Source organism: Hyperolius riggenbachi, chromosome 9 (assembly GCF_040937935.1).
Source record: "Hyperolius riggenbachi isolate aHypRig1 chromosome 9, aHypRig1.pri, whole genome shotgun sequence".
Classification (NCBI taxonomy): Eukaryota; Metazoa; Chordata; class Amphibia; order Anura; family Hyperoliidae; genus Hyperolius; species Hyperolius riggenbachi.
This window is the reverse complement of record NC_090654.1, coordinates 214,605,917-214,619,591: the sequence shown is the minus strand read 5'-3', so window position 1 is coordinate 214,619,591 and position 13,675 is coordinate 214,605,917. Positions and strand designations below refer to the sequence as shown.

The 13,675-nt window shown below is 45.5% G+C and overlaps 1 protein-coding gene across 10 annotated transcripts in view; it reads left to right on the top strand.

Moving 5' to 3' along the window:
* Positions 1 to 13,675, top strand: part of FOXP1 (forkhead box P1) — a 1,092,253-nt gene that overhangs the window by 238,649 nt on the left and 839,929 nt on the right. The window contains exon 6 of one of the 10 annotated variants that reach the window (XM_068253976.1): positions 577 to 686. The exons of the other annotated variants lie outside the window; for them this stretch is intronic. The gene's annotated coding sequence lies outside the window, so the exon portion shown is untranslated. The remainder of the gene's footprint in view (positions 1 to 576; positions 687 to 13,675) is intronic. 10 annotated transcript variants of the gene reach the window in all.

Below are 13,675 nucleotides of genomic sequence, written 5' to 3'. Positions count from 1 at the left end.
AGGACTGTCCTGGAATCCAGGTTTATGTTGTGTTAGGGCCAGTTTCCACATGTGGGTGCGGATTTGTTCACGTTTCCATATAGATTTTCACGTGGAATCACTCACGGTTTGTGCTATGCGATATTAACCATGTCAATGCTGGCAAGCATTGACATGGGTTTTCACGCGGAAACGCCGGGAAAACTGCAAGACTAACATGCTTACTTACATTAGCGTTGATTCGCATGCGGATGTGCGGCATGCGAACTCTGACGGCTCTGCCGCGCAGATTTTTTCTGCACAGCAGACTGCACAGAATTCCTGACAAGTGGAAACAGCCCCATCCACTTGTATTGGTTATGCGAATTTGCATACGGACAACCAGAGGTGGGACAAGGTCCTCCAGCACCCAAGGCTGAGACACCAAAGTGCGCCCCTCCATCCCTACAACCCCAGCCGTCACACACTGATTGCTATTAGACTAAGAGGTGCCACAGGGCCCACAACCTCCCCAACACCTTAATATCTAGTTATCTGGCTTGCAGTCACTGCTATGTATCCCCTTTTCTTATTTCTTTCTGCTTAAAATACATTTAGGAATGACAGCTGAATGAATTGTGCGCCCCCTCCTACACTGCGCCCTGAGGCTGGAGCCTCTCCAGCCTATGCCTCGGCCCGGCCCTGCGGACAACGCATGCAAATTCACGGTAGGTGAAACGGGCCCTCAAAGGAAACCTAAAGTGGAAAAAAGTTGGCAGTTTAACTGACCTAGGGCTTCTTCCAGCCCTCTGCAGTCCTGTGCCTTCACTGTCATTCCACGCATTTCTTTTTAGCTGCAGCATCCTCCTGACAGCTGATTACACACTTCCTGATTTCACTGCGGGAGAAAGGAGTGTTCTGAGCTTGCACAGTACTTAAAATTGCTACTGTGCATGCATAGAATGCTCTTGGCCATGTGCGCATGATTGAGGAGGTGCTCGCCTTAGCCGAGCATGAGTCAGCCAGTTTTCAGAGAGACGCTGTAGCTGAATGGAGGAACGCAGAATGATGGCGAGGGCACAGGAGGACTGCAGGGGACTGAAAAAAGCCCCAGGTAAGTTAAACTGCCAACTTTCGTTTCTTTTTAAAAGACATGACCGGATGAGATAAACTTAAGTACATACAGTATAGTACTAGTCCTACTAGTACTAGTTAGACCAGTAGTACTAAGAGTGTGTCTAAACTCCTTTTCTGTTTTCCTGCACAGCAAATGTTAAAAAAAAAAAAGTTCTGTTATTTTTGCAAAATGGATTTACCTGTATGTTCTAAAATGATATAGAAAGTAAAACACTTTTATCTGTTCGAGGAAACAATGCTGATAAGATTTTAGTACTAAAAAGGTCAGAGTCATTACTTCTGATTGTTTTGCAGCTGATTGAAGTAGATTTTACATCAGACTGTAATGGCTGCTGTTTACATCTTAAACTAAAAATAAAGAAATGAGACGGTTCTGTGCTACTAATGTTCTGTTTACCATAAAATACAGACAATTAATTATCTCTTAAGTTTATTTTCTTTTCAGGTTTGCTTTAAAGGGAAGGTTCAAGCAAAATAAAAAAATGAGTTTCACTTACCTGGGGCTTCTACCAGCCCCATGCAGCCATCATGTGCCCTCGTAGTCACTCACTGCTGCTCTAGTCCCCCGTTGGCAGCTTGCCGACCTCAGAGGTCGGCGGGCCGCATTGCGTACATTTTTACGCATTCCCGCTAGTGCAGGAACATTAACACATACATTTTTATGCGTCACTGGTTCAATGCGTACATTTTTACGCATTGAACCAGTAATGCGTAAAAATGTATGTGTTAATGTTCCTGCACTAGCGAGAATGCGTAAAAATGTACGCAATGCATCCCGCCGACCTTTGAGGTCGGCAAGCTGCCAGCGGGGGACTGGAGCAGCAGTGAGTGACTACAAGGGCACAGGATGGCTGCATGGGGCTGGTAGAAGCCCCAGGTAAGTGAAACTCATTTTTTTTATTTTGCTTGGACATTCCCTTTAATGTTTTGACTGTCTCAGGTACATGTTTTTTTTTTTTTCCTTTTTCTAGTCAGCTCTCATGCTGACAGATCTTGTACTATTGAATTTGTCTGTTTGCTGCCCTTAGATGTGTTTTTCTCAGCTACATACGGTTTTATAACAAGTATTTATCAGTGAGAGTTACAGTAAGGGCTGTTTTCCACTGAACGCTGAAAAACTGATTTCTCACCTTTTAAAGTACGCCTGTAACAAAAAACAGCCCCTATAGAGTACTTACCTCAGGATTCTAATGAGGCTTTCCTCGTTCTCTGTAGCCTCGGGAATACAGTGCTGGCTCCCCCGAAAATTTCCCTGACAAGCACTGGGCAGGTGCAGCAGCGAGCGGTATTATGTACCTTCAAGACTCCAACGTAGGCGCAGTACTGGCTTTCTGATAAGCTCCGGTGGAAATAGTTAAGCCCTATTGGGTAGAGTACATCCGATCAGGCTTGGCTATTTCTACCGGAGCCCTTGCGGAGAGTTGTTACTGTGCCAGCGCTGAATCGCGGTAAGTAAATATTTGCCTCTCAGATGTTCATGTGCTTCCAGCGCTGGATCCCCGGGACAGAGGAGGATGGGGGAAGCCTCATTAGGTTCCAGAGGCTTCCTCCAGCATCCTCCAGAGGCTTCCCATGCTGTTCTCTGGTTTTCCGCCACTGCCCAGGACCCTCTTTAACATCGGGGCTGCTCTCTTGGTTTGGTACAAGCATGGCCGTGGCTGCACAGTAGCAGGAAGCATCTCATGCATGAGTGGCTCTGGCTTACTGCACAAGTGTGGCTGTACTCGTGCGAGCTCAGTACAATCAAGCTAATACCTGAAGAGGTGTGCAACCCTGAGGCTACTACCAATAAACCCTTGGTGGTAATATTCGCAGGGTCCGCGCTAATTGATGGGGGTTCGGAGGAGATCATGGGAAGCGTCTATAAGATCCAAAGGCTTCACTCTTCTTAGGTAAGTATTTCTAAACGCTCATACCCACCTTGTGATTTTGTGTGCAATTCTTCCAACGACTGCCGATGGTTTTTTGAGCAACAATCGATAATTTCCGTTTTTGCAACGTGGGTACAAGTGCGTGATTAGGTGTACGATGCTTAGCGACAAAGACTGCCACGGATCAGATCTTAAAGATCTCTGATGAATCTCACGCAAGCTTCCCCAACCGTTTGAAATCTTGTTTGCACCCATTGAGTGACGTCCCAAGTTCCCACGGGCAGGAAGATGGATCAGGGAATGCTCGTCGTCGGGTGACGTCGCTTTGATCTATTTTCCAGCCATATTAAGTTGAGTATTCAGCTGGAGAAGGCAAAATTATATTTTTTTTAGCCCCTTATGCTTAATACATATAATGCAATTTTCCAGCAGAGTGACGGTCAAATCGATTATTTCCGAGTGGGCTGATCGGATTCCTGATCGTTTTTCTGATTGATTTTTTGATCACTTCTATACAAAATCGATTAGAAAAATGATCGGGAATCCAACCAGACCTGTCCGAAATAATGGATTTGACCGGAAGTCTGACGGAAAATTGTATCGTATGTACTAGGCATTGTACTTTCCTAGGGGTTCTGGGCCACCAAGAGCTATCTGACCATTCTGTCTCACTCTGTTTAAAACTAATACAAATATGTTTTGGGTAAAGCCCATTAGGGCTGCACGATTTTGGGTAAAAATCGAAATTGCGATTTTTCTGTTAGAAATTGAGATTTCGATTTATTCACGATTTTTTTTTTAAACAAGCTTTAGCAGGGGGGGGGAGCCTAGCTATGGCGGGCGCTGTGTCAGAAAATGTTGCTGTGCATTCGCATTGCATTTCAGGCAATGCACATTTATAAAGTCTGAAGCCCTCTGTGATGACCCCTCGGCTTAATGTGCGTGCGGTACTACTTTGTGCGGCGTACGAGACTCTTATGAGCCGGGCAGCGGTGGGCGGATCCACTGACAGAAGCAGTGCATATTCATGATGCTAATGAGCCGGGCGGCGGGGGGGCGAGTCCAGTCCGGAGCGGCACACACAGCTTCACCAATCAATGGATAGCGATGGTATGACGGCAGCGGTAGGCGGAGCTGTACAGAGCGTACAACTCCGCCTACCGCCTCCGTCATTCCATTGCTTTCCAGCGATTGGAGAAGCTCTGTGCCGCTCTGTACTGGACTCGCCCGACCCCCCCCCCCCCCCGCTCATTTACATATGGAATATGCACTACGGCGTCTCCCCTCAGCGCGTAGCGGTAGGCGGACCATGCGGCCAAGCACGGGCACAGCAAGCACTAAACCGAAAACCGCCGGATACTGACGATCCCTAGATTGTCTTCTCAGGAACCGCGGTTTCGGTTTAAAACCGGAAAGTCGTGCAGCCCTAAAGCCCATCTCCAGGGTGAAATGTTTTACGGGTCCAGTGCAAGCACTCCATGGCAGAACTTGTTTTCACAGTAATGTGTGTAATTTCCTGATGTATCGAACATTAGCAAAACATTCTGATCAGGAGCACAGTCGCCAGCCATTTCATGCTGCATGGATTATAGAGGATGTGAATTTCTCTGACAGCCTTGTCTGTGCCTCCTTTACCTTCCAGTCTGAACACCATGATGATACACATTGAGCAGCTGGAACCCTATCTGTTGAGCTTGCTGTTAACTTTACCAGATGAACAGCTTCCAGTAACGTGACCAAATTTTTAAAAATGGATTTATAACAGATGTGTCCCCTATGTGCCACTCTCTAACCCTGTTACGCAGTGCTGTCACCCAAACGCCCCCCCCCCCCCCCCACCACACACACACATGAAATTGCAGCTTGTCCGAAATCTTGAGGGGAAGGGGCGTCCCTTGCAGGGGAGACACCCCTGCAAAACGCCCACAGGGGCGTTCTTAAAGCCCTTCCCCAGCTCTGATTGGGCAGCTCTGCTTCTCCCATGCTGCTCCCCTGCCTTCCTGCTCTGTTGAGACACACAAAGCACAGGGCTGCAGCGTCATGACCCCAGGGGACACTGAAAACAAAACTAGAGGATTTCTGGTTACAGGAGCGGCAGAAGGTGGCAGTAATTGAGGCTACCTGATCTGGCCAGCCCTCCGAATCTGGTAGCGTCTTGTTTTTTTTTCTTTTACAAAATTGACCACCTCGGATTCTCTTTGAGGCCTCTTGCACACTACACGCAATTCCGATTTTTTTTTATCTGATCCGATTTTTGATTCCAATTAAAAACGTACTTACATTTTTTTTAAACAGAATTCAAAATTGGACGTATAAAAAAATCGGAATCGCATGTAGTGTGCAAGAGGCCTTAGCCTTGTACACACATCCAGTTTTTATTGGCCAATTTACCACTTCCATACTACCCTACACAATCTGCTCATAGTATTCCAAATTTGTAGGCCCAATAAATCGCACCGTTCACATAGAACTCGAAATTTGTAGGCCCTCCTACTACAGGATGGTGATAAAATTGGTCAGTGATTGGCCTATCAAAACTGAATGTGTGTATGCACCTCTGTATCAAGACCATTGAAAATCAAATGAAGAACAGGTGGAAAGGTGATGCTAGTATTGCAGCCTCTGACTGGTCACTCTGAGCATCTCCTCCAGTCTTGCACCAGTTTTCCTTGCACTGGGTTTGATAAATCTGCCCTTGTTCTGGTAACTGATCCTGCAAAACAAAATGTAGAGCAGTGGCAGCTTTGCATACCACCTAGTTCTCTTTTCATTCATTGTTAATGGCTGGAGTGACCAGAGGAGTTTTTACAGCACGTGTTTAAATCCCCAGCATTAGACTGCTGTCTTTCAGGGAAACTTATAACTTTAATTTAGGTGTCTGCAGCCAGGGATTGTGCGGAGAGCTGCCCAGGGGCCACACGGATCTGGCTGCATATCACTGAACTGGGGCAGCCGCTTCAGCGTGGAGTCTGCCAGCTCCAGTCACTCCTGACACCGTCTGTTGCAACAGTGTTAAGATCTGGCTGCTGGGGGTAGGGAGGGGTGACGGCGGTGGAAAAGGGAAGGTCTGTATCCTCCATGGATTCTGCAAAGCAAGCCAACAGGGCCAGCCCACAACAATAATAACAGTCAGAAAAGGTTAACAGGAAAAGCCCTGGTCCAGGAGTGATTCCCGGCAGCTGGCAGAGCCAGGGGAATCGGAAGTCCAACGCCAGTGAAATCTGCAATGAAAAGCAAATTAAGGCCCATATCTGCCATCTCACTTGCATTGCTCGCTTTTCCTGTTTGGACTTGAAAGGTGATTGGAGCCAAGTCAATAACAGTTGACGGAAGTGCTGCAAGAAGAGAATATTTATTTACTTAAAATCTTGGTCTTGCTTGTTCAGGATGCGGTTTAACGCAGGATATGCTGTTCCCACCCCCTAGTTTGATCATTCTTCCAAAGAGGAGGGGGGAGAAAGCTCTTGATTGTTTTATGCCAAGAAATAAGTGGAGATGTATACAGCATGACATGTCTCAGCCTGGATCTCACAGCTAATTCCGTATTATTGCTGAGTATTGCCGAGACCAAATGCCAGAACACTTAGGCATCTGTGTGTTTCCGCACAATCTCCGAGTAGTGTTGCTTATGTGTGGCTGTACTCACGCATGTGATCATTTAGATCAGGTGATAGATCAGTAGGGCTCTGATTTGCTGTCATCCGTTTCTTATTTAGCCTTTGTAGCGAACGAAAGCAAAACATGATCAAGACCAGCTAATCAGAGCCTCAGGCCTGGGACCCACTGGCAGGGCTTTTGCAGTGGTTGCTGATCGCCAGCGCCGCTGCCACTTGCAGCATTGCGACTGTGGAGCATTTTGGGAGCGATCCCAGAGCAATTGCATCAATGGCTGCAGAGCCAAATTACGTTTGCTCCAGGTATCTCAGTAAACATCGCGGACATCTGTGATTTCGGAAATCGTGAAAGCTTTGGGATCCGTCGCAATGCTCTGCCAGTGGGTCCCAGGCCTTTCTGTTGATCACGTGCTTTGGCGTTAATTATGGTACACATTTGCAGCATTATTTCCAAGTCTCACCTGTGTAATAAGGGGCTCTAGGAGGTGGAAAAAAACGCAACCAAAATTTGTCATCAGTTAAAATAATCTTGCAAAAATGTGCTTAAAATAAATACTTGCAGGCACTACCCAGAATTTTATAGATGAGGTATGTATTCACCATCCCATTGTAAATGTGATTAAGAAATCAGCTTCTGCTGGGCAGTGTTTTATGTGCATTTATATAATGCATAATAACGTTTTGTAAAGAAAAACCCTTTGTAGTGTTTGCAAAATACCTCAGTGACTCACACCTGCCTGCTCACTCCCACTCAGGCTGAAACTTTTTTTCTGTAGTTATTATTTATATAGTGCCGACATATTCCATAGGGCTGTTTATCAATTAGGGCCAATTTTGTTTAGGGGGGAAGCAAATTACCTTATCTGTATGTTTTGGGAATGTGTGGAGGAAACTGGAGTGGCCGGAGGAAACCACATTCTGCCACAGGGTCATATGATTGATATGCTGTGCATTGCAATGCAATGAGGGCGGGGCATCGCACCGCAAATGCACAGGCCAGGTGGTGTTTTTAGTGGTTGCTTATAAGATCATTTTACTCTGCTCAGAGCTACAGCAGATAGCAGCTTTTCATCAAAGCCTTATGCACATGCTGCATGGTACATTGTCAAAGTGGTGGTTTGAGGTTGTCTTGGTCAGGAATCTAGTGATGTACAGATCTCTTATAGCCTGTCCACTGAAAGATGCTTTATGGTGCGCCAACTTGTCATACCTTCTCTCCTCTCTATAGTACATAGCGCTCGGCTATACCTGAGAAACATGTCTGTTTAGTGCTTGTTCCTCGCAGCATGATTCTTAGGCCTTGTTCACATTGCGTTCGGCTCGGGTGTCCGTTTGGTTGGGCTGTTTTTGAGACGTCTTTTTTTCCGTTTCCAGGCACTTGGGTGGGCGATTCGTTTTTGTGCTTAGCAGTTTTCTAAGCGTTTTTTTCCCCGAGTGGTTTTTCACTCCCTGACACAAGTCAAGAAGTTAACTCATTGACCCGGAAAAGATTAAATATAATGGATTTATTCTTAAAAACGCGAACGCTACACAAAGCGATTTTGTGAGTGTTTTGCGTTTCTCCTATACTTTCCATTGAGGCAAAATCGCCTCAAAAATGGTACAAGCACCGCTTTGCTAGTTGCACAGCACACGACCCACGCTGATATGAACCTTCTCATAGTCATTCATTGTCCACGCGGTCGGGGGGGCATTTTTAAAAATCGTACATGGGCGAAAAAAAGCTGAAACCGCCTGCAGTGTGAACAAGCACTAATAGAGGACATATTGTGCATGTTTATACATAACTTACCATAGCTTAGTAAGCAGAGTGCCCAAATGTTACCTCTAAGCAGATCCGGTCATCTCGGCACCTGATCCACGCCGCACATCAGTTGGGTGCTGCCATAGACCATCGTCTTTCAGCTCACCCTGCGCCCAACTGAACGACGACGGGGTAATACATGAGCCCTCTAAGGGTGATTTTAGCAGCATTTTGGGATTGCAGATGATTGCTGTTAATCCCCAAAAATTACTATGCTAATGAAAGTCAATGCAAGACAGCCCACAGGAGTGATTTCAATTGGGCAAAATGTAATCACCGCTCCTGCAGCATGTTTAGAGCAATTTTACTCCAATGCAAAATACATAAATGCTATAAAAGCTTTTCAGTTGCGTCACAAAAGCAATTTTGCAGCAATTTTACTACCTGAACCACAAAATGGAAATCACTTATCACAATCTCTCTACATCACGCTAGCACCAAAATAAAAGCGCTTACAGAAGCACTGGAAATCACTCTGGAAATCCCTGTACAGAACAGTAGCAAAAATGTTGAGCGATTACAGTAGCAATTAATGATCTGTAGTGGGCATCGGACCTAACATCCTGTCCAAGGCTCTATTTTACCTAGTCCAGACCATACCCTTTTCCATAGGACACTTACACAGGAATGGGTCTGACGGTCCATGCCACAGTCCTCCCATAAAATATTTTATTAGTCAAAGTGGTGCTTGACCAATCAATGGACCACAACTGCATTAGAGGGGGCAGAAGGAAGAGCTCAGCAATGGTCACATGACCACAAAGATCACAAGCTACAAACATATGTATAGACAGTGTTCATTTTATATCTAGATATGGTTACTGTGGGTTTTGGGGGAAAGATTAACAATAACATTTTTATAGTGCTTTTCTCCCTGGGGACTCAAAGCGCGGTGACCTGCATTATACAGTCTCAAAGGCTCGGGAAAAGATTTGGGTTTTTAGCCTTTTCTTAAAGCTGTCCAGAGAAGAGCCTCTCACACTGACTGTGGAAGTGAGTTACACCGAGTAGGGGCTGCATAGGAAAAGGCCCGAGCACCAAATGTTAAGTGTATCCTGGGACTAACCAGATTCATCTTACTGGCAGAGCGGAGGGTACGTGGAGGGGCATAAAGTTCCAATAGATCCGCTATGTATTTGGGTCCCATGTGGCTTAGAGCCATGAATGTCAGCAGGCAGATCTTAAAATAGATTCTCCATTTTACTGGCAACCAGTGAAGAGTTTGCAGTACTGGGGAGATGTATGAGCTGCGCGGGGTGGTGGGGGGAGGGCACTGGTTAGAAGTCTGGCTGCAGCATTCTGAACTAGTTGTAAAGGGTGCAGAACCTTATCTGGGGATCCGACGAACAGGGCATTGCAATAGTCCAGGCGGGAGGATACAAATGCATGAACCAGGGCAGGTAGGTCTTCAGCTGGGATAAGGTGCTTGATTCTCGCTATATTTCTTAGATGGAAGAAGGAAGACTTGACGACAGCTGATACGTGCTGTCTGAGTGTTAGCTTTCCATCCAGGATCACCCCAAGGTTTCTCACAGAGTCTCCAATTGCTAGTTTGAAGTGGGGAGAGTTTTGGAATGTATCCATCATGTGTGGCCTGCCTACCACCAACACCTCTGTTTTGTCAGAGTTCAGCCTCAACCAGCTGGTGTTCATCCAATTTTGTAATTCCACTAGACAGGCATTGATGGATGCTGATGGGTCTTGAGTGCCAGGCTTGAAGGACAGATAAAGTTGCGTGTCGTCTGCAAAACAGTGGTATCCTAGGCTATAGTTCTGGACTATTTTGGTATCCTAGGCTATAGTTCTGAACTATTTTGGCCGCTGGGAGCATGTAGACTGCAAAGAGTAATGGAGATAGCACAGAACCCTGTGGAACTTCATAGGCAAGTGGCACTGGATTAGAGTAGTGTGAGCCAAGACATACTTGTTGTGTCCTGCCAGATAGGAAGGGCTGAAACCAGCTAAGAACAGCACCCCTTAGGCCACAATAATTCTTCAATCTCAGGATTAGTATCACAGTATCAAAAGCGGCAGACAAGTCAAGAAGAATCAGAATTGAGCATTACGCTGATAGATTTTTTTCAAACTTCTAGAGACCAGCTTGAAGAAACAGTAATGATTAGAACACATTTCAGCCCTATAGCTTTTTACGAAAGGAATTGAGTAAAACAAACTTTTTCATGTTAATGTTAAATGAGTTTTGTAAGATGTAAGAACTATCACGATAAAATGGTGGTAGGGGATTTGTCAGGCCAGTAGTGTAATTATATCAGTACTATCAGGGTGCCCTCACTCCTACACTAGGACGGATCACACAGCTGTTTGCAGAAGGTGTAAAAAGGAAATTATTTGCATGTAATAAATATATGGTAGAAGCACCTAATAATTACATGTAGAGGACTTCCTTGTCTTGGATTTGGTAAAATCACCGCATCTCCTCTTTACTTTACTGCATTTGAATTAGCCAGTTTTATGTATTAAGCTTGTAACCATTGTCTTCACCCTTTCCAATATGAATAATTGATCATCCACGCCCCCCTAGCTTCACCTTCTCTATGCGCTATAGTGAGGGGATTAATGGTGGATAATTTCCCATGCTGCGCCACTGGGTGCTGGTGTGGTCTTTACCTATTTGAACTAGTGCAAGCAGGTGACTCATTACTCAGGGAGGGTATAAGGATCCCTCCTGTAGCATGTCCTGTTGGTTGCAGAGGAACTGCAACCGAACAGTTTTGATTTCTCTACCTGCATTTGGTTGCTTAGTTTTGATTGCATTCGCAATGAGTCTCATTGCCATCTGCAATCACTCTGCAGTTCAGAGTAGCTCAGGATGTTGTGATGAATCCACCTTTGGCTTGCTGCAGTTAAACTGCAGCCAGACAGCTGTGGATTTCTTACATGCATGTGGTTGCATAATTTGGCATGTATTTGTAATGAGAGTCCTTTCTATTTACAGGCAGCTTGCAGCCTTCAATCAGGAGTGTGTGATTACCATTCAGCTGTTGGGAATTTGCATGTCTGCTCTCATTGGTTGATGTCCATAGAAAAGCCTGCTTCTCCTCTCACAACTTGCCCGTCAGTAGCGTTCAGCTTTGCTATATTTGATTGCTGGGTTCCTTGTGTAAAGTTTGAATATTGTATTGCATTACCTTGCTTTGCCTGCTTGGACGTTCACTGCACTCACAGGGGTACAGTGAAGTCTTTTCCTAAGCCAGTTTGGAGACTGCCTTCACCACGTTGGTGATTGGTAGGATTCTTGCTTGTCCTGTTCCTGTGAACGTAACTATAGACTGCGGTTGCTATTAGTTACTCTCCTACTTGTTTGTCTTGTCCGTGCCAGTGTGGATTTTTGCTATCGCTAAGGCAGCGATTAGATTGGCAAACATTCCGTCTGTCTGTCTGTTGTCAGTCCTTGTTACTCAGTGTGGTGGACATCAGATGCTCAGTGCTGCGGTCGCACTGAGCAACCATTGTGTCTTGTTTATTGTGGCGGTTATCGGAAGCTCAGAGCTGCGGTTGCTCTGAGCAATCTTGCTTACTTGTTCATAGCTCCTGGTGTGATCTGTGTACTTCCACCACAAGAGCATTCCGTTCTACTGCCTAATATTACCCAGCTGCATTGTCTTGTTTGCTCTGGTGGTACTCTGGTTTTCTTGGCCTCAGCCGCTATACCTTGCACGGTAAGACCTGGTGGTAACCGAAGTCAGGAGACATATTCTGTGTCCTGTTCAAGTGAGGGTTTGTCTATCAGTGAAGATGTGGGCCAGGCTCAGAGCTAAATTGGGGTATAGAGGCTGAAAGAAAACAGGAGATTTGCCAGGCATTAAAGAGGAGAAGATGTCAGGGCCCATGCTCAAGCTCTGCCCCACAATGCATGCACTCCAGTGTAAAGCGTAATTCAGTGGAGGGGAATGAAGTGTCGGACTTAGTCCAACACTTCAAACCAAGTAGCTTGATGCTGTGTCCGACTTAGTCCAATAGCTGCACTAGCAGAACATTATATAAATCATGTGGTCCTTTAGTAGGTGTTAAAATTAGGTTAGTACATGGTTGGGCAAACTACGGTCTGCTTGGTTTTTTTCATCCAGCCCGCCAATGCAGGACACGATTCAGTGCCCCAAATCTAGCCCCCCACTTCAGGTGAACTGGCGTTGCGGCATCTGACAGACATTGGCCTCAATTCACTAAGCTTATCTCATGTCTTTGATAACGTTTCTGAGCTGTTTCTAGTGTTATCACCATGGTGATAAGGCATGTAGTATTCACTAAACAATTTACCACAGGCAAACCTAAAGTTAACTCTTCTGTCTAAGTTAATGAGAGATCTCTAAAGTTAACATTTCAATCCTTAAAATAACTACAGAATTCTAAAGTTAAAGACAGGCTGTTAATTAACTGCATGTGAAAATAGCTACAGAGGAGGTAACTAAAGGTGCGTACACACGCACTACATCCGGCAACGACGGGTCCATCAGACCCTCCCGCTCAGCGGATCGTTCAGAAACAGCCTTATCAGTCCGCTGACAGCGCGTACACACGCACTACTCTCAGTTGAACGTCCGCCCAGCGGGAGGGTCTGACGGACCCGTCGTTGCCAGATGTAGTGCGTGTGTACGCACCTTTAAGGACCGAAGTGATAAGATAACTATCTCCCTGTGAAAACGTATCTCTACACCTTAATAAGGCAAGATTGATATGTGGTGGTAAGTTTTCTCTTGCCTTATTATCACCAGCATGAGCTTAGTGAATTGAGGCCATTGTCTTTTGGGAGAAAATGTTTTTTTTCGGGCCCACTGTTTTGCGTTACACTGTTATATTACAGTTAGCTCTGCCCACATCTTGTCATAGCCACACTCATTTTTCGCCACTCCTATTCTGGTCTGGCCCTTTGGTCAAACTTAAGAACCCAATGTGACCCTCGAGTCAAAAAGGTTGCCCACCCCTGAGTTAGTACAACCTCAGACAACAATACATATTACATCGTATCCTTATTTATTTAACAAAGACCAAGTCAAAATGCAGAATCAGTGTGTAAGGAATTAAGGGCACTCTTGCCACATAGGATCTAAGATGATAAGTAGTCGCCACCTGCCATCTTTCCACCCCTCTCCAACCTGGGACTCAATAGCAACAACTGTAGCTATTGCTGTACCTCTGCATGAAGACACCCACAGCCAGTGCCCTTACTGTATATTTCTGCTGCGCCACTTCTAGACAGAATGCATTGGAATTCTGAAAGATTAAACTATATCATATGAAGTTCTGCACACAGCCAGGTTTAAAGATAAACA